The 20,129-nt window shown below is 38.1% G+C and overlaps 1 protein-coding gene and 1 long non-coding RNA gene across 11 annotated transcripts in view; one reads left to right on the top strand and one right to left on the bottom strand.

The window, feature by feature from the left end:
* ART3 (ADP-ribosyltransferase 3 (inactive)) overlaps nucleotides 1–20,129 on the bottom strand; it is a 99,508-nt gene that overhangs the window by 46,417 nt on the left and 32,962 nt on the right. The window contains exon 1 of one of the 10 annotated variants that reach the window (XM_054553284.2): nucleotides 17,736–17,991. The exons of 8 other annotated variants lie outside the window; for them this stretch is intronic. The gene's annotated coding sequence lies outside the window, so the exon portion shown is untranslated. Of the gene's footprint in view, nucleotides 1–17,735; nucleotides 17,992–20,129 lie in introns of those variants that run through there. One more of the 10 variants, XM_054553290.2, reaches the window with a different exon arrangement.
* LOC129059008 (uncharacterized) lies at nucleotides 10,447–18,444 on the top strand. Its single transcript, XR_008524566.1, has 4 exons — nucleotides 10,447–10,607; nucleotides 11,129–11,238; nucleotides 17,771–17,901; nucleotides 18,013–18,444. It is a non-coding gene; the product is annotated as an uncharacterized LOC129059008 (long non-coding RNA).

Below are 20,129 nucleotides of genomic sequence, written 5' to 3'. Positions count from 1 at the left end.
ACTTGACGGACGACCTGCCTGCCCACACAGGGGAGCTACCCACTGTGGTCTCCTTCTGAGCAGTTCTAGCACTAAATAAATCTCTTCTTCCTCACCCTTCATTTGTCTGCATACCTCATTCTTCCTGGACACAGGACAAGACATCGGGCAAAGGCCCCACTGGCAACAGAGGTTTACAGGGGAAGAAAATCAACACCCCAAAGATGCTATAACACAAGGAGAAGTATGAAAAGAAAAAATCTCTGCTGCTAAAAGAGTCCCTGAAAATTACTAGTGTGTTTCTAAACCCCTACATCAACCCTTTCTAGGGTTTCAGTCCAGAGGAGCCACAGGAGTCTGAATTCTCTTTTCTCCTTTTCTCTGTTCTAGAATCAGGTCTTCTACTCCCAATTCCTGTTAGGCATACTTCCTATGTGCTATTTCTTTCGCCTTTATCTATGTACTTCTTATTCTGGCATTATCAACCTTTTCCTTCCTTCAGACCACTAAGGATAATCTTAAAGGTTACGGAGTACAGACAGACTTTATAAAGGGAATGAAACACATATCTATTTAGTATTTTCAAAATAATGCATATTATCCCTACGCCATTCAATATATAATGAGTAGATTGCTTTATTATATTTAATGTTGATGTTATATAATACAACATATTCATATATGTATATATTATTATAATGTAATACATTATTATATTTGTGGACACATCCTATTGGCAGATTTTAGGCCTCTAGGCTTTAATTCTCAACTTTCTTTCCCCCTATTGCAGTGAGAGACACACATTCTTATCAAGGACAAGGAGTCTCTATGGCAATGATTTCAATGAGTGTGTGTGTGTGTGTGTGTGTGTGTGTGTTGGAGGGTTATATCAGAGTGTGGGAGGTTCAGGAGGTCCTTGAATAAGGCCATTTCATTATACCATTAATGAGAAAAAAACCTGATTCTCAGCCAGGACCACAGTCTGTGTGGAGTTTGTACATTCTCCCCATGTCTGTGTGGGTTTTTTCCAGGGACTCTGGTTTCCTCCCACATCCCAAAGATTGGCATGTTAAGTGAACAGGTTTAGAAATGAATGAATGGATACCAATTATTGTAAAATAAAAATTCCAAAAGCATACAATAATAATACAAATGCACAAGATTAAATGATTCAGTACAAAAGCACTCAGTGAGCCTGCCATATTTGTAATTGTTTGTTTTTGAACTTTGTGGTGGTAAGAAGTGCGCCTCACAATTTTTGCTTTGCAAACACTTCCTCCTTGATTGAACTCACCACCACTATGGCTACCATTACTCACGCCTGTAATCCCAGCACTTTGGGAGGCCAAGGTGGGCAGATCACTTGAGCTCAGAAGTTCGAGACCAGCCTGGCCAACATGGTAAAACCCCGTCTCTACTAAAAATACAAAAATTAGCCAGGCATGGTGGCAGGTGCCTGTAATCCCAGCTACTCGGGAGGCTGAGGCAGGAGAATCGCTTGAACCTGGGAGGTGGAGGTTGCTGTGACCCATGATCTCGCCACTGCACTCCAGCCTGGGTGACAGAGCGAGACCCTGTCTCAAAAAAAAAAAAAATTACTCAATATTCCAACTCCCTTCTTTCTACCAACACTGATAATTGAAACAATATTGTTAGTATATTTTAAAGCATCCACTTTCAATATTCTCTTTTGTACTCATTTTGTAATAAGAGGGTGTTAGCACTGTTACCTTCCCTTCATCTCCTTTCTGCCTTTCACCTCCCAACTTCCATCAGTAGTTCCTTTATCTTTATGTTGTCAAAATGCAATAACATTTGCTTTTTGTTCTGTAGCCATGCTTTAAGCACAGTTCTATTCTAAAATTAAAAATCAAAAATATAGTTTACTGCAAGTTTATTGCAACCAGGTATATACTCTTTAGTATAAAGACAAGACACAAGTTAGGATTTTATTTCCATCTCTGCTGTTTCAATGTCATGATCACTATTCACACTCAAAACAAAACATTTTTATGTCAAGATAAAATGAATACTCCTTTCCCATACTCTACTAATCCCTTAAAATCATGCCCCACTTTTTCTCTTTCGTATTTAGATCACTAGAATTTTTTATTTTTCCTTTAGTTTCTGAGTGCCTTTTTTGGTGGTGATGGTAGTGGTGATCATTGTGGTTTCTGGGAAAAGTAATATTTGTCTCCATCATTTACCTAATGTGCTTCAATTTCCAATTCTATTGCTTGGAATCCATTTTGTTCTTATTCTTGAAAACCAGTTCTAACCTGGACAAATTGCCAGCCCAACAACTAGGAGACTAGAAAATCTTTCAATTGAATCCCTGGGTACTTTTTCCATTTCTTGTATTCTACAGTGGTTTTTTTTTTTATTTATTTTTTGTCTCATGCTACTGCATCTACAGCTTTTTGCTTCATATTTGTCTTTGTTTTGTAGGAATATATTCTGAAATTATTTCCTTAAAAAGGACGCAAGCAAGATAAACATTTTCAGTGCTTTCATTTTTGAAATGTGAATCTGATGAACAGTTGGCTAGTATATAATTCTAAGTTCAAAATTTTTCCTCAGAACTTTGTATAATACATGAAACTCTAAAAGATTTGTATAAATTCAATGTTTAATGCCAAAATTATTCTACTTTTCACTATCATTGTTTTAAACTAATTTTCAAGTGCAGGCTTTATATTACTTTTAGCTTTCTTGTTTTTATGTTCTCCGAGTCTCTGTCAAATAGTTAATGATATATAAATACATGACTACTTAAATACCTATTGGGAAATTCTCATCAAAAGAACATATATGGCACAACAGGAGAGACCTTATTGTAAGTCCATTTTCTAATTTTTTCAACAAAATTCAGGATTTTTCCTATTTTCTTTTTGTGAATCTTGTCTTCCTAACTAGGGTTTATAAGCTTCTTTTAATCTCATTTTAAACTCCTCATTTCTCTCCCCATTACTCCCAGCTTAAAATGGTATAAGGTACTGAGAATATGTTCAAGACCTAGTTAAGAGAGATTTGGTCAGCGATGCTTTTAACTCTTTCTGAATTATATCTTGAATCTAGTATATGCTTATTTATAATTGTAACAAGTTTTTGCAATGACTCATTCCTTCATTACGTTTAACCTACAAATGTTTATTGAGCACCTACTATAGACCAAGCACTATTCTAGGTGTTGGGATGTTATCAGTGAACAAAATAAAAATCCCTGCCTCCAGGAAGCTTACGTCCATCAAGTAGTAGAGAAAAAGAAGGAAGGCAATAAACAATGAAAATAATAAATTAGTAATTATGCAGTGAAAGAGATAAAGTAAGAATGAAGAAGTGTGAAGTGTGGGGAGTTGGGGCACACTATAGTATTAAATAGAGTGGTCAAGGTAGGCCTCACTGAGAGAGTGAAATTTAGCAAAAACTTGAAGGAGGTAAGGGACTTAAACAAGTGATTAGCTGTAGGAAAGCATTCCTTACACAGAGAATAGCTAAAAGTGAATTGTTCAATGTCCACTAGCCACCACATGTAGCTACTGAGCATTTGAAATGTGACTTGGGGTCGGGCACAGTGGCTCACGCCTGTAATCCCAGCACTATGGGAGGCCGAAGTGGGCGGATCATGAGGTCAGGAGATCGAGACCTTCCTGGCTAACACAGTGAAACCCCATCTCTACTAAAAATACAAAAAATTAGCCGGGTGTGGTGGCGAGTGCCTGTAGTCCCAGCTACTCAGGAGGCTGAGGCAGGAGAATGGCATGAACCCAGGAGGCGGAGCTTGCAGTGAGCCGAGATTGCGCCACTGCACTCCAGCCTGGGCGACAGAGCGAGACTCTGTCTCAAAAAAAAAAGAAATGTGACTTGGTTTATAAAAATTGCATTTAATTTAAATTTAAAAACTGATAATTGATTTATGGGAAAAATTTTAAGTATATTTGAAACAACTCAGGCATGTAAATCTATATTTCAACTACAAATTTTATAAAGTGTAAATACAGATCAAGTATTTCTAATGGAAATTTAGTATCCAAATGAGAAATGCTACTGTCTGTGTAAAATATTCACAGGATTTCAAACACATAGTATTAAAAATGGTGAAATATCCCATTAATATATATTTGGTTAAATAAGTTATTAAAATGATTTTCACTTCCTTCTTTTTGTGTTTTGATATGGAGCTACTAGAAAACTTAAAAATACATATGTGGCTCACATTTTATTTCTTTTGGACAACACTGAGCTAGAATACAGAGCCTGCCTATTATGCCTGAGGAAAACCAGCATGGCTCAGAGGTGACTGGGGCTGAGTGGGTTAAGTATAGAAACTAAGGTCAGAGAGGTAAAGGGTCCATGCCATGTACGTCTTCATATCTCTTTAAATTTGATCTATGATAATAACAATGACTGAAATTACAAGGTTAAAGGTAGAATTGACATCTGCAACCACTATCTTTGCTGTGGGAAATTTCTAGGAAACCATTTGGCTCTATTGACTGTGCCTCTATCATGTTGGCGTACTGTAACATGGCACAGGTAGGATGGTGGTTAGAAAGGGATTACAGTTAAGCCTCATTAAAGTCCTGGCAGTGAGCAGGACTGAATGGTCTTCAAAGAGTAGACCCACCGAATTCCCATGATGCCAGGCCTAGAGAGACTCCAGTAGTGTCAAGCCAGATCCAGCCCAGTATTCCTTCTTTCATTTATTCTCCGTACTCCTCTCGCCCATTGTCTCTTTCCATTCAAGACTGCTTCTCCTCAAATATTTTAATCTGCATTTTTCTCCATATAAAAATCTATGTTGATTAATTAACATAGATTTAAGATGAAGAAAAGAGTTTAAATGGGATGGAAAATGATCTACTGCCATTCACTTATCAGCTGTAAGATGTCCAAAATGACCAAAACAGGACCTTCTGAATTGAGGACACAAAATACAGGTACACAGGATCTGATTTACCGATCAGAAAGGCTTTGTGGAAGTTATTCCTTCCTCAGTAGGAGGGAAAAAAAAGAAAGAAAAATTTTTACTTTTAGCCCTGTACATTTCCTTTTTAAATGCAGGAAGGGGCACTATTAAGTAGGTGAGCATTTTACATAACATGAAGAATAAAGCAAAATTGTCCCTGGGCATGACTAACGTTGTAATCAAGAGTTTAGTTATTTGTAAGGAACAGAGCTGCCTAACCAGGAACTTTTCTACTAGGCTGACATGAGCAGAAAATACTTTTGTGTTAAGCCACTGATATTTCGGCATTTTTGTGTTATAGCAGCTAGCACTGTCATAAATAACACAGTTTTTTTTTTTGAGGTTTAAAAGTTTATTTTACAACCATGTAATTGTACAAACGATATAAACAGAAGTCAGATAAAATTATTAGTACATATATAGTAATAAAGCATAAACTATTACAGAAAATTTGATACAAAGTTGTACATAAGTACTTATAAAGGCAATTAAGCTTCCCCAGTCTATGGGAATATAAAAGTTGCCAGCAATTAATTTACATTACAAAAAAGGAAAATCATTATTTATGCTTTCACAAAAGCAATACCCTTACAAGTAAAAATAATCTCTGCTTGATATTAGTAATTTGAAAAACCTAGCACATCTACAACTATTGTTTAATCAAAACTTCTCATTGACTCAATGCATCACTTAAATGCAGGTATAAAATAACCTTGCATGGCAAACATGTTTACTCTGTGCTAATGAAACTATGAAACAGTTCCTGCTCTCAAGTTCACAGACAAGTCAATCAATGATTGACTACAGAACAGACTGGTGGGTGTTACAAAAAAAGACCTGCCCAGGGGACCACTAGCGGTGGAGGAAGAACACCTGGGTCTCACTCACTGGGCACTTAGTGCTTTCACTTTTATCTGTAAACCAGTGGACGATTACATTAATATTGTAAGAATACACTGTTACTGGGAAAAGCATTCATTCAACAGATGCCCAATACATACTCTGTACCAGGTATTGTGTTAAGGGCTGAAACAGGGGAGGACAAGGCACATCCTACCGGGGCTCGCAGTGTGGGTAGGTGCTGAGCTAATGCACAGACACAAGGGCTGGGTACTGCCAGATACATATCATCACTCCAGAGCAAGGGCCTGTCTCTCTGAATGAATAATCTGTGGCATAGTAAAACAGTTAACTGTATTTCAAAAGGTGAAACAAAACTTTTTTTGCTTTGTTATGCATGTTTCAAATTGATCACTGGTTCAGGCCTGGAGTATGCACCAGAATTATCTGTGAAGCTCAGTAAAAATGCTAATGCCAGAGCCCACTCAAAGCTCACTGCTTCAGAACCACTGCGGACCTGGCAGTTCTGATGTGCACGCCTAGTCAAGAATCCTTTAAAGGTTGATAAAGCAATCTTGAAACCACTGTCAATGCAAAAGCGGATGCTCCTCATTAATAAGAACTCAAAAAATAAAGTACAGCTAGTATAAGACTGTTTTTTGTGCCTATAAAACCTATCCAAGTGTTAGAAAGCTACTTTCTAACTATAAAGTTCTAACCAAAGAGACTTGCAGTCAAAACACCGAGCCAAAAAAATAAAAGGCACCACAGCAGTGCTGACTTCAATGTGCAAAGGCCTGTTATGTGCTGATATTGTAAGCAATCTGTGTGCATGTGTACATATGCATCTGTTTTCACGGGAAGGAAAGCTGTTAAAGCCAATTAAGGTTATGAATTCTTGCTACTAATTTAATATTAAAGCTTTAAGTGAAAATTTATCAAACGCTATTACAAATGTGGCAAACTGACATAGGTGGTTTACTGCACAAACTTTAATTTCAAAGGGACTAGATCAGAGCCCCAGTCTCACTGGACCTATAACATCGTCCAGGGTGCTTAACTTATCTGGGCCACAGTTCTTGCACCTCAGGAAAATGGAAGTAACTGCTTCATTTGCAGAGCTATTAAATGAAAGAAATGAGAAAACTATAAACCAACATCAAAGCCTGAATTATTGCTTAGTATTTATTTTATAAAGTCTAGTACAATTGCAATGTTTTTAATAAAAAAATTAATTGATAGGTGAATTTTTACAATGTATCTAGAAGCAGCATTTAACATTAAAAACTTACTTTTTGAAAGAGTACACAACCAGGCAGGGTGCGGTGGCTCACGCCTGCAATCTTAACACTTTGGGAGGCCAAGATGGGAGGATCACCCAAGGCCGGGGGATCACCCAAGGCCAGGAGTTCGAGACCAGCCTGGTCAACATGGTGAGACCCCAACTATATTTTTTTTTGAGACAGAGTTTCACTTGTTGCCCAGGCTGGAGTGCAATGGCGCAATCTTGGCTCACTGCAACCTCTGCCTCCTGGGTTCAAATGATTCTCCTGTCGCAGCCTCCTAAAGTAGCTGGAATTACAGATGCCCGTCACCATGCCTAGCTAATTTTTTTGTATTTTTAGTAGAGATGGGGTTTTACCATGTTGGCCAGGCTGGTCTCGAACTCCTGACCTCAGGTGACCCACCCACCTCACCCTCCCAAAGTGCTGGGATCACAGGCGTGACCCATCACACCTGGCCAACGCCATCTATTAGAAAAAGAAAGAAAAAGAGTACACAACCACAAAGCACTGGGCCAAATGCATTGTTTCCATGTTTGCAAGGATTTACCATCGAAATATTAGGTTGGTGCAAAAGTTAATTTCCGGACTGTGAATTTTAAATCATTGTAACTAGGCTCAAACATATTTTATTAATCAAAACAGGAACCATTACAATCAACACATTTTTGCCAATGAGAAATAAGTTTATTTATTCCTGTAGCATAAAAACCCATGCTTCAGGATTCGACGAACTCTTGGAAAGCATTTTCTGCATCCTGCTGAAGCGTTTTCCCTGCAAAAAGTTGTCAAGATGCTAGAAGTGGTAGTCAGTTGGCGAGAGGTCAGGTGAACTTGGTAGATGAGGCAAAACTTTGAAGCCCAATTCCTTCGACTTTTGAAGCGTTGGTTGTGCGACATGCAGTCAGGTGTTGTCGTGGAGAAGAATTGGGCCCTTTCTGTCGACCAATGCCAGCTGCAGGCGTTGCAGTTTTCAGTGCATCTTACCAATTTGCTGAGCATACCTCAGATGTAATGATTTCGCCAGGATTCAGAAAACTGTAGTGGATCAGACCGGCAGCAGACCACCAAACAGTGACCATGACCTTTTCTTGGTGCAAGTTTGGCTTTGGGAACTGCTTTGGAGCTGCTTCTTGGTCCAACCACTGAGCTGGTTGCCATATAAAATCCACTTTTCATTGCACATCACAATCCAATTGAGAAATGGTTTGCTGTTGTTGCGTAGGATAAAAGACTACACTTCAAAACAATAGTTTTGATTTTAGCTCAGCTCATGAGGCACCCGCTTATCAAGCTTTTTCACCTTTCCAATTTGCTTCAAATGCCGAACGACCCTAATGACATAGAATAGTAAACGCTGAGTTCTTCTGTAATTTTTCATGTAGTTCGATGATTGCTCTCAACTGGTGGTTGTCAACTTCCCATGGCCCGCCATCACATTCCTCATCTTCAAGGCTCTCTTCTCCTTTGCAAAACTTCTTAAGCCACCACTGCACTGTATGTTTGTTAGCAGTTCCTGGGCCAAATGTGTTACTGATGTTTTGAGTTGTCTCCGCTGCTTTATGACCCATTTTGAACTCAAATAAGAAAATTGCTCCAATTTGTTTTTTGTCTAACATCATTAAACAAAAAGCAAAGTCCAATACAACCCCCGCTTCCGACCTACAGACGCTCTGCTGAGTGGCTGGGTGAATCCGTCGCGCCAGTCAGGGCCCGGCTTCTTCCGTCAACAGACACTTTGCGACACTTCCAGAAGCCTCAGCTAAGCGGGAGGCCAGGGTGGAGGCCAACACTGCGAGGATGGTCCCCACACAGCCGCGAGGAGCTCGCAGTTCCCCCAAGTAACACAGTTTTAATGGCATTCTTGTGATAGCTCACAATTATTTATGTTATTATTTTTCTTTGTCTTTGAGACAGAGTCTTGCTCTGTCATCCAGGCTGGAGTGCAGTGGCACGATCTCAGCTCACTGCAACCTCCACCTCCTGGGTTCAAGCAATTCTCATGCCTCAGCCTCCCAAGTAGCCCAGCTAATTTTTGTATTTTTAGTAGAGATGGGGTTTTGCCACATTGGCCAGTTGGTCTTGAGCTCCTGACAAGTGATCTGCCTGCCTCAGCCTCTCAAAGTGCTGAGATTACAGGCATGAGCCATCACGCCAGCCTATCTTATTATTTTTCTGTCTCCACTATCCATCCTTCTTTTCCTCAAAAGTAAACCTCTTACCTTTCATTTCCTTCATTATCTACCTCCTCATCTTTGTAAATTTGTCTCTCTTTCTACTTTGTCTCCACTAAGGCTACCAATTTGTTTATCTTCTGTCCTTAAGAACTGCAAAGATTCTTCCCTAATAAGCTTCCTCCAAGTAAATGGAAACTAAAACTTGTTCCTTGCCTCTCCTTAATTGTCATTTCCATTCATTTTCAAACATGTGACCTAACAGCAAATGGCAGGGACTCCGGATATAGGTGATGTTTAAATCTCTGCAAAATGGTGGATCATTTTTAAATGCTTAGCAATAACGATAATTTATAACAACTAATAGCTAGCCTTTATTAACTACTTAATTACACACAAGGCACTGTACATTTTATATTGATTAAACTGTATAGTACTCATCATAAACCTAAAAAAATAGTTATTAACTTTTTTCCCAAGGTTGGAAACCCCCATGAAGTAAGTATCATTAGAACATAAGTCAAATTTAAAAGAAAACTAAAGATACTTAATGCTTTTTAATGTAAGCTTACTCTCTCTGGAACAGGAAATCTTAGCTTTTAAAAAATAGGAAGCAAAACTAAAAGGCGTAATCCCTCTTGCAGATAAGAACAGTGGATGATTACATGAGTAGGTCTGGTAGCTTTCTCACGTGAGACCATCATCCATAATGACTTTCTCTTCTGAAGTAACTCTTTAGTGAGTTCCTGTCTACTGCTACTCCAAATACCAAACTCAAATGCTCTCTTTTTAGCATTTACATAAATCTAACAAAAGGCTACCCTCGAACTATTCCAGAAACATTGCCATCTAAAATTGTCCTTTAGGGAAAGAGACTCTAGAAATTCGTGTAGAAATCCACTTCAGTGGTTCACAATCCTTACTCTTTGGCATTCTTCTCATTTACTCTTTAAACCAACATTTACTGAGCCCCTAACTAAAGTGACAATTCAGTTGAAGACTGAAGAAGTAGGAGTTAGGGAAACAAAGGAGGGCCTTCCAGTGTATGTACAAGGCACTGATGGCATACATAGCACATGTTCAAGAAAATGCAAGCCATTTAATACAGCTGGACAGCATGATATGTTTTATGGAACACAAAGAGTTAAAAAGTTGGGGAGGAAAGAGGAATTAGATCATAAAGAGCCTTGTGTGTAATGCTTCGAAATTGGAACTTTACTGAAATGGCAATGGGAAACCATGAAGTAGAGGAGAAACATAATCTGATTGAAAAGGTCACTTTCATAGAACAGAAGAATAAATTACCAAGACATTTTAACGAGAGGCAGGAAGATGTGTTGGGAGATTACCTGAGAAATCCAAGTGAGAAGTGGTGGGAGCTTGACCTAAATCAGTGGTAATAAACCCCAAATCAAAATGATTTGGTATCAATTATATAGGGTAGGGATGTGTAGAGAAATAGTGTATTTTGAGAAAAGGAGTTTAAACTGACCCCCAGATTTCTGGTCAAGGAGTCTGAATGGTTAGGAGCAACATCAAGATAAAAAATATGAGCAGGTTTTAGGGAAAAGAGTTTTATCTCAATGTAATGAATTTGAAGTCCCAGCCAGATACTGTAGAGAAGCTATCCAATAGGCAACTGACTATATAGTTCAGAGAAAGATCTGAGATAGTCATTTAAATTTGAGAGTCATTAGCTGCAATAGTTTGTTACTGTTGCTGTGGCAAACTATCATGACTTAGTGGCTTAAAATAATGCACATTTCTTATCTTAAAGTTCCTAGATCAGAAGTCTAACATAGATCTCTGTAGGCTAAAATCAAAGTGTTGGCAGGGCTAAGTTACTTTCTGAGGGCCTAAAAGAGAATCAATTTCTCATTCAGGTTGTTAGCAGAATGCAGTTCCTTGAAGACTTAAGATTGAGACCTGTGTTTCCTTGTTGGCTGTCAGCTGAAGGCTATTCACAGACTCCAGAGGCCACCCACATTCCTTGGTTTGTGGTCCACTTTCTCCATCTTCAAAGCCAATAACAGCAAGTGGAATCTCTCTCATAATCAAATACCTCCTGCCTCTTCCACTGCATCTAACTGACTGCTCTGTCTTCCTCTTCCACTTTTAAGTGCCCATGTTATTACAGTGGGTCCACCCAATGTACATATGTATTTTGAGGTCCATAACTATAAGTCCAGTGTTCCTTTTGCCATGTAATATAACATATTCACAGATTCCAGGAATTAGGGCATGGAAATCTTTGGGGAATAATTATTCTGCCTACCATGTTAGCCAATAGGTGTGTAGGCTTGCAGATAGAGAGCATAATACCCTAGAGAACACTAGCATTTAGGTGCAGAGAGAGACAAGATTTCAAGAAGGAGATTGAGAAGGAGAATAAGAAGCCTCAAGAAAAGAGATTTTCATGAGAGAGAAAACAGTTGATTGTCACAGGCCAAAAGAAATCAAACTGATATGAAATGAAAAGGGTTCTTTGGGCTTGGTTATATACTACCAATGTACTTATGATATCAGTAACTTAATCAGTAACTTATGATTCCACAATATTCTACAACAGTATTATGTTCCAAAATAGAAAAATATCTGACATCAGTAGGTTAAGAAGAAAATAGGACAAAGGCTTGAATTTGGGGTATCTTATATGTTAATTAGACTTTATAAACCAGGAACTACGGAAATGAGTTTTTTAAGACCTGACTCCATGCAAGGCAACAGGATGAGATGGAAGATAAATCAGACAAGGTTCCTTGCCCTGGAGGGACCTCTCAGGCTGAACAATCACCCTCACCATTTAACATCTATAGGAAAGTAAGTTCTGATTTCCTAACCAGTGACTCACAGATTTCTTGCATATAAACCCACAACATCCTCTTTGCTAATTCTATGTGTTAGTGTTACATATCTAACTTATATTTGGCGAGTGGTTTATTCTGTATTCTTCATCTCTGTCAGACATGTACAAACTTGATAGTTCTCCAACCTGTGTTTATAAAGTTTGCCTGATTTTTCTCTTAAGTAAATCCTCCTGTGCTTAATGCTACTAAACTTTACTAATTAATTTCTCTAAATTGTCAGAGTCACTTGTTACTTTAATTTAATTGTCCATACACATTGGGATTGCCTGAATATGTAATGAGAGTACTGAAAGGACATTTCTTTTTCCTTTAAGCTACCTACAAGGAGAAAAATTAGTTGAGAACATATTTAAGCAAAAAGCCATTTAATTACAGTTTTTTTTAGTTAAAGAAAGAAGAAAGGTTCAATTCACAGCCTTTTAAATGCAAGACCAAGAAATAAACTTTTAAAAATAAATTTTACAGATTTTTTTAAAAATTCAATTCCATATTACAGTCAATTAAAAAGTAAGGATAGAGAAAAGGACTGGAGATGCAAATAAAGCTTAGGAAAAAAAAAAGAAAAAAAACAAGAGAAAATAACGAGAAGACAGCAAGAAAACAAAATTGATCTTTGGACCTTGCAAAGCAAATATCTGCTATTAGATTCTTCCCTTGCCCCACCAATCCAAAGGCAACCAAAAAGTCTGTTAAATTAAGTTTAGCCTAAAGCTGTCTCTTTACATATTTTAAGTTCAGTCTAAAGGTTTCTCCATACATTGTGAACTATAACCTAAAGGTTTGTCCATACACAGTGAGCTGTAACCTAACTGGATGTGTAAACAGACTAATCTACTCTTGTGCCAATTACCAAGTTACAGCCAATCAAGGGCAGCCAGCTGTTCAAACTATGCTCAGATAAGGCAAACTTCAAGCTGTAATCAATTCCGCTGTTTCCGTACCTCACTTCCATTTTCTCTACATCACTTTCCTTTTTGTATCCATAATCTTCTTTCACCACACACCAGCTCTGGAGCCTCTATTCTGGTTCAGGGGCTACCCAATTCACAAATCATTCTTTGCTCATTTAAGCTCTGCTAAATTTAATTTGTCTAAGGTTTTTCTTTTAACAAGCCACAATTCCTGCTGTTTACAAATTTTAATTCAATGCACAGGAAAAAAAAAATACCCTAACTATGGAATGAAAAACAAGCTGCTTCTGCAGCAAAGACTACAGGCTGGCTGTGTTTGTGTGTATGTGTATAAATAGATAGGAAATTCCTGTTACTTTTCTCACCTCTTAAATATTGGTTTTCTTTTTTCTTTTTGGCCTAAGAAACAGAAAGATAGAAATGAATATATCTAAACATATGAATCAGCAGTGATTGATTCCTAGAATTATGAAGCTTACTGAGTCAGTAACTGTCAATATATGCATTTTATCAACTCTCTATTTAACTCAAAGTCGGTCTTCCTTTACAGCAACCAGTACCTTGTGAAACTTTACACCTCTGGCAATTTAAGGAAGCTCAGTCTCTACATTAGGTACACTAATCAGACCAAACTCAAGTAATTCATTCAGACTGTCAAAGGTCTAATGTATAGTAATTCACGTCGTACTCTTTCTTCAATTTTAAAGACTACAAACAAAGTCATTGTTACAATAGCTGACAGTTTTTGAGTTAAAAAAATGTAATTTCAATAGTAAAATGAAAAAGGCATTGATACTAACCAAAGTACTCATGAGAGCAACTGCAGAATTTGGTTAAATTCCAAATGAAGTTTGAGTCTACTCAATCCTGTTGTACTTAATCATAACAGAGTAGTTATGAGCAATTAGCACTTTACTCACAGACTTTGACCAACTCAGATGGGATCCCCTAGTTTCCAACACTGTTGCCATCTACAATTGTTAGCATGCCATGAGAAGATTCTGAAGAGAGACTAAAACATGGCCATAGCATAGCTTTGAATATTACAAATAAAAACCAAAGTGAGTTGCTTTCCTATCAATGTTCGAAAGTAAATTCTTCTTTGAAGGATTAAAAGAAAAGCCAAAAAACTTGTAACAGAGATTGCTTCAGAGAAGAGTATAAGTGAATCTTTTTAAACTATGTGCATATATCGCACATTGAAAGCCAGTATGCTGTAATTGATTTCTGGATCCAAAGTGCCTCAGTTCAAATCCCAACTCAGCCACTTTCTAGCTATGTGACCAATTCACAACCATGTGACACTGGACATGCTTCTTACCTCTCTGTATCTAGGTCTCCTCATATGTCAAATGGGGATAATAGCAGTTCCCCTCCCAGGGTTGTTGAAAAGAACCAGAGTTAATAGATGCGGAGTACATGTGGCAAATAGGAAGCACTATGTAAGTGTTAGACAGCATTATTTTTTAACCTTTTATTTTGAGTTAATATTAGATTTACAGAAGATAGTACAGAGAGTACCCTTATTTCCTTCACTCCTCTTCCCCTAATATTAACATCTTTTATGACCACAGTACAATTATCTAGAACAGGAAATGAGCATTGGTACTTGGAACCAACTGGAACATTGGAATATTGTTAACTAAACTTCAGACCTTCTTTTAATTTCACCAATTTTGCCACTAATATCCTTTTTCTAGGTTCCTGTCAGAACCCACATTGCATTTAGTTATTTCTCCTAAGTCTCCTCCAACCTGTAAGGTATTTCCTAGTAGATGGCAAATGTAATAAAATAATCAAGGTAAACATCACTAATAATAACACATATCAATATTATGAACCCTGATACAACATACTGAAAAGAAAACATAATTTTGTAATTTTCATGCCAAAAATACAAAACCTCATTCCAGTTATGAGAAAATATCAGATAAGACAAACTGAGGGATATTTGATAAAATAACTAATCAATACTCTTCAAAAGTGTCACTATTATTTTTTAAACTTTTTAAAGAATTAATAGTAAATAATCTTAATGAATATGTGTAAGCCATGATAAACTACTAAAGTATGGCTAACTCTTCTTTAATTCTAATTTACAGGTGATTCCCCTCTTATTAGTGGAAACTAATTCAAAAGTTCATTTGATAACCCACTGTTTTCTACCAAGATTTTTCTCATGATACTTAGAATCTGTATTTCAAGTTCATTATGAGGAAACTATTTTAGCAGGCTAGCCTAGAAATCTAATCTAGTATGTATTTTTTTTCCTAGGGAGAAAGGTATTCTAAATCTCAATGTGAGATGTCAGGAATACATTTCTTTCTCCTCCTCAGCCTGATGGGCAACAGGAACTTTGCACCTTTCCTGGTCTCTTCACACACACCGTCCACCCCCACCCCATCCTCCCATTACTCTGGTACTATTAAACTATAATGCTGGTTCTTGGCAATTTCCAGGCCTGCTGCCCCCTTACTCTAAACCTGCAACTCTTTTTCTCTTCCCCTAACCCTTGATTCCTGGCTTTTAAGACCTATTTTTAGAGTCCTTAGTTTTAGAATACGTTCAAAGGCCTCTCTGGCTTTCCAGACTCAGTTTCGGGCTCTGCATATTCATCAGATTTTGGGAAGACCCCACAGGTAGAGGTAAAAAGTCTCCCTCCACTAGTTTAACCCTTAGAAGCTTGATCTACTAACTGGGCTAATCCCTGGCATCCTTCCAAAAATGTAAAGTCAAACTTCAAGGGTTCTGGAAGCAAAGGGACCTAGAATGAGCAGAGAGATAACACCTAGGGTTACCGGGACTCTAAGAAATAATTTAGAACAAAAGCTAAAGAAGGAGAAAGGTAGTGGGGTAGAGGGATGGCACTGAGGGAGCAGCACTGTCACCGAAGTCTTAAAGTAGTTTCGTTGCCTCCTTCTCTATCCTTTCCTGTTTCCTCTGGAAGGTCACAAGACCTTCACCTGGTATAAATCCTTAGGGACAGGAGTTGACCTGCTGGCTACCTATTGCACTGACATCAGTTACTGCCTCAGACCAGAGATTCTGTTCATCACAGCTAAATGCAGAAAAGAACACAGGCTTCTCTCTTTTTACCCAGTCCCTGGAATAAACATTGGCTATTCTGAAATTTTCTAAGGGTTACTACTACAAATCACAATGGGGAAGTACAGGATCAACTTTACCAACAAAATGCAAGTTTTAACAAGTCTCACAATAATCATTCTCCTGTTATTCAATGAAATGTAAATTAAATGGGGCTCTAGATACCTTCTCTAGCTTTCTTCATTGCTTTCTCACTAGGACCCTCAGATTTTATTTATCCCAAATTGTTCCACATTTAGTCTTCTGCTCTAATCTTCTTTTGCATTTTCTATTTTCCAGGGAGGCTTGGGTCTGGGAATTACATTGTCAGACCTTTGAGATGCCTTTCACTCCCGTTTCATCCCAGAAAGGAATTCTTGTGTTTTTCATTGCTGCTGTCCCCTGACCCCACTTCTTAACTAAATGTGTTAAGTGATTTGGGGGAGTTATATAAACTCTTAAAGGCCCACTTTCTTCTTCTCTAAATTGCCACTAATGTCCTTTTTACAGTGCCCTTTCTTACAGAATTATTGTGAGGACTAGTGAGACACTATGTACATTATGTGCCACATGGGAGACATTAAACAAATGATGGCAATTATTCTGGTCTCGATCACTCATCCAGTTACCACCACATACCCAGCCACCAACTGCACAAATACAAGGTGAGAGGTAGACACTCAGAGCTGAAGAGTGAGCCACATTTCTCTGACCACACCTTTTACCACTTATACTGAAAGTAAGAGCAGGGAAGTAAGAAACACAGAAAGTAAGCTAGGTTGTACATTCAAAGGTGAAACCAGAATGTTAGGAAAGTCTTAGAAAAATGACAAGAGGCCAGGCATTGTGGCTCACGCCTGTAATCTCAGCACTTTGGGAGGCCAAAGCAGGAGACTTGCTTGAGGCCAGGAGTTTGAGTCCAGCCTGAGCAACATAACAAGACTGTCTCTAAAAAAAGAAAGAAAACAAGAAAATTGACAGAAATGTTTTATTGGCTTTTCATTACAATAGCATTCAGCACAATGTATAAAATTTTAGAAAACATAGCCTAAATATTTATTTATTTATTTTGAGACAGGGTTTCACTCTGTAGCCTAGCCTGGAGTGCAGTGGATGATCATAGCTCATTGCAGCCTTGATCTCCTGGGTTCAAGTGATCCTCCAGCCTCAGCCTCCCAAATAGCCGGGATTACAGGTGCACACCAGCACAACCAGCTAATTTTTCAAATTTTTAGTAGAGATGGGGTTTCACTATGTTGCTCAGGCTGGTCTCGAACTTCCAAGCTCAAATGATCCTCCTGTTTCAGCTTCCCAAAGTGTTGGGATTGCAGGCATGAGCAACTAAGCCCAGCCTAAATATTTAAAAAGTATTATTTTTGTTTTGAATCCAAAAGAAAGTAATTTAAGTATCAAGATTATATAAGAAATAAAATAGCTAGAACAAAAAGCATCTTTCCTGTCCTATTTTTTTTATATTCACACTCTCATCTATATCTATTTAAAACATTAAGTTTAATAACACTTAGTTCAAACTGGCAAATGATATGTCCTGAAATACTCCTTATAAATGGTCATTTTACTATATTCTATTTTTTAAAAATACAAATAAATCCAATGAAGCTTCATACCTTGCAAACATAGCTCTTCTAACATTCACATGCAGGGGTCATCTCTCCAAGCAAGATCCTTTGTGCATTTATTCTCTTTCCAACTAGCCCTGAAATAATATCGACCAGATCTATTTTCTCCTCTCCTCCAGCTTCTCTGAGTAGCAGAGGCAATAAACTAATAATGGTAAGTGAAGCTACTATTTCTCCCTTCTTACTGAATCAAGCTTCCTTCAGTTAGTTGCTTGTAAAGTTGCTCATTGCTAATCTCTCACATGTTTCTATCCCCTAACAATAGGCATGTTGTTTCCCAACTTGGAAAATTAACATGAACGTCTACGTTGACCTGGCAGTTGTCGAGTGCAGTCATTTTCCAGGCAGCCAACTAAAGGCCATGCACAGAGCTGCCTTTGTTGTGAGAAACATGATTTCTCTGAAGTTTATGGTGATGCTGAAGTTATTTTGTACAACCCACTGTTCCTGGCTCAAATACATGCAAATGACAGCAAACGTTCTGACAGAGGTACAGAGGACATGGAAAAGAGGGTTAGTCTATTCAATGAGCTGGCAGAACTTGATCATTTCTACTTCTGTGTTCTAAATTTTAACATATGCAACTTTGAATTTTACCTACAATTTTAAAAGAAAGTAACTGGTTTTAAACCCATATTCTTTTTTTCTTCTGAATTACTGTGGAAATAAATTAAGTAGCTTTTCTTTGACAACTGTTAATTATACCCTAATAAAATTAACTTGGCAGTAGACTTGGCAAAAAGTAATATTCTAAGGGAATTAAATTTGGTTATAGATAAAACAAACAATATTTACATACTGTTCTTTGCCAGGTTGAAAAAAGAGACAAACAATAGCTAAACAATAGCTGTTCTTTTTTAATAACTCTTCTACCAAAAAGGTAGAGAAACACTGTTTTCTTTTCAGAAGAGGAATGGTAGGGAAACACTGTTTTCTTTTCAGAAGAGGAATGGTAGATCAAACTCTTAATTAATTTATAAGAAAATGACAGAGCTGTAGTTAATAAATCAGGTATAGCTTAAATGTTCCAGGAAGACTCCTCCTGTGCAATAAATTTAATTAAGCCAATGAGAAACGATCCAATTCCAGTAACAAGATAGAGATAACCTGTATGTGATCAGCATGAATAGGCATAGTTAAAAAACAAAGTAAATTGAACTACCAGTAACTATTTTTCAAATCCTTAATCACTGGAAACTAAAGCTTATTTCTTCTTTTTGTGCTCAACTTTCAGGGAACAAATAACTGCCCTTCCTTTAAAGTCAGAAATTTGGTACACACCAGCTGGGTGCAGGGGCTCATGCTTATAATCCCAGCAGTTTGGGAGGCTGAGGCAGGTGGATGGCTTAAGACCAGGAGTTTCAGACCAGCCTTGCCAACATGGTGAAACCCCGTCTCTACTAAAAATACAAAAATTAGCCTGGTGCGGTGGCACAGGCCTGTAATCCTAGCAACTTGGGAGGTTGAGGCACGAGAATTGCTTGAATGTGGGAGACAGGGGTTGCAGCAAGCCAAGATCATGCCGGTGCACTCCAGCCTGGGTGACAGAGCAAGATTCTGTCTTAAAAAAAAAAAAAGAAAAGAAAAAAGAAATTGGGTACACACATGTTCTCACTTATAAGTGGGAGCTAAGTAATGTGTACACATAGACATAGAGTATGAAATGATAGACAGTGGAGACTTGGAAGGGTTGGGGGCAGTGGATGATGAGAAACTACTGAATGGATACAATGTACATTATTCTGGTGATGGATACACTAAAAGCCCTAATTTCACCACTATGCAATATATCCATGTAACAAAATTATATTTGTATCCCCCAAATTTATACTGACAAGGAAAGGAAAGGTAGATGGCTACCAGTGGCTCTCTCAAGCATGAGAAGGTCCGTATGGTGATAGGGTAGTCACTGAAAACTGGCCCTTTTTTTGTGCATGCACTTGAGACTGCAATGTTTGGGGTAGCACATATCAAGGATGAAGTCGTCCTTATAAAATGTGAGCACTGGTATATCTCATTCTCAAATACCAGACTACATTAGCAGAATACAACTTTTGGAAATCTCTTCTTATGTCCAAGTCCCAGAAAGAGATAAAGCATATTGGCCAGGCAGGTCTCGAAATCCTGACTTCAGGTGATCTGTCCACCTCAGCCTCCCAAAGTGCTGGGATTACAGGCGTGAGCATGGCGAAACCCCGTCTCTAATAAAAATACAAAAAAAATTAGCTGGGCGTGGGGGCAGGAGCTCGTAATCCCAGCTACTCGGCAGGCTGAGGCTGGAGAAAGGCTTGAACTCAGGAGGCGGAGGTTGCAGTGAGCTGAGATTGCGCTATTGCACTCCACTCCAGCCCGGGCAGCAAGGGCGAAACTATGTCTCAAAAA

Source organism: Pongo abelii, chromosome 3 (genome assembly GCF_028885655.2).
Source record: "Pongo abelii isolate AG06213 chromosome 3, NHGRI_mPonAbe1-v2.0_pri, whole genome shotgun sequence".
NCBI lineage: Eukaryota > Metazoa > Chordata > Mammalia > Primates > Hominidae > Pongo > Pongo abelii.
The sequence above is the reverse complement of the archived record's forward strand: the minus strand, read 5'-3'. Positions and strand labels throughout refer to the sequence as shown.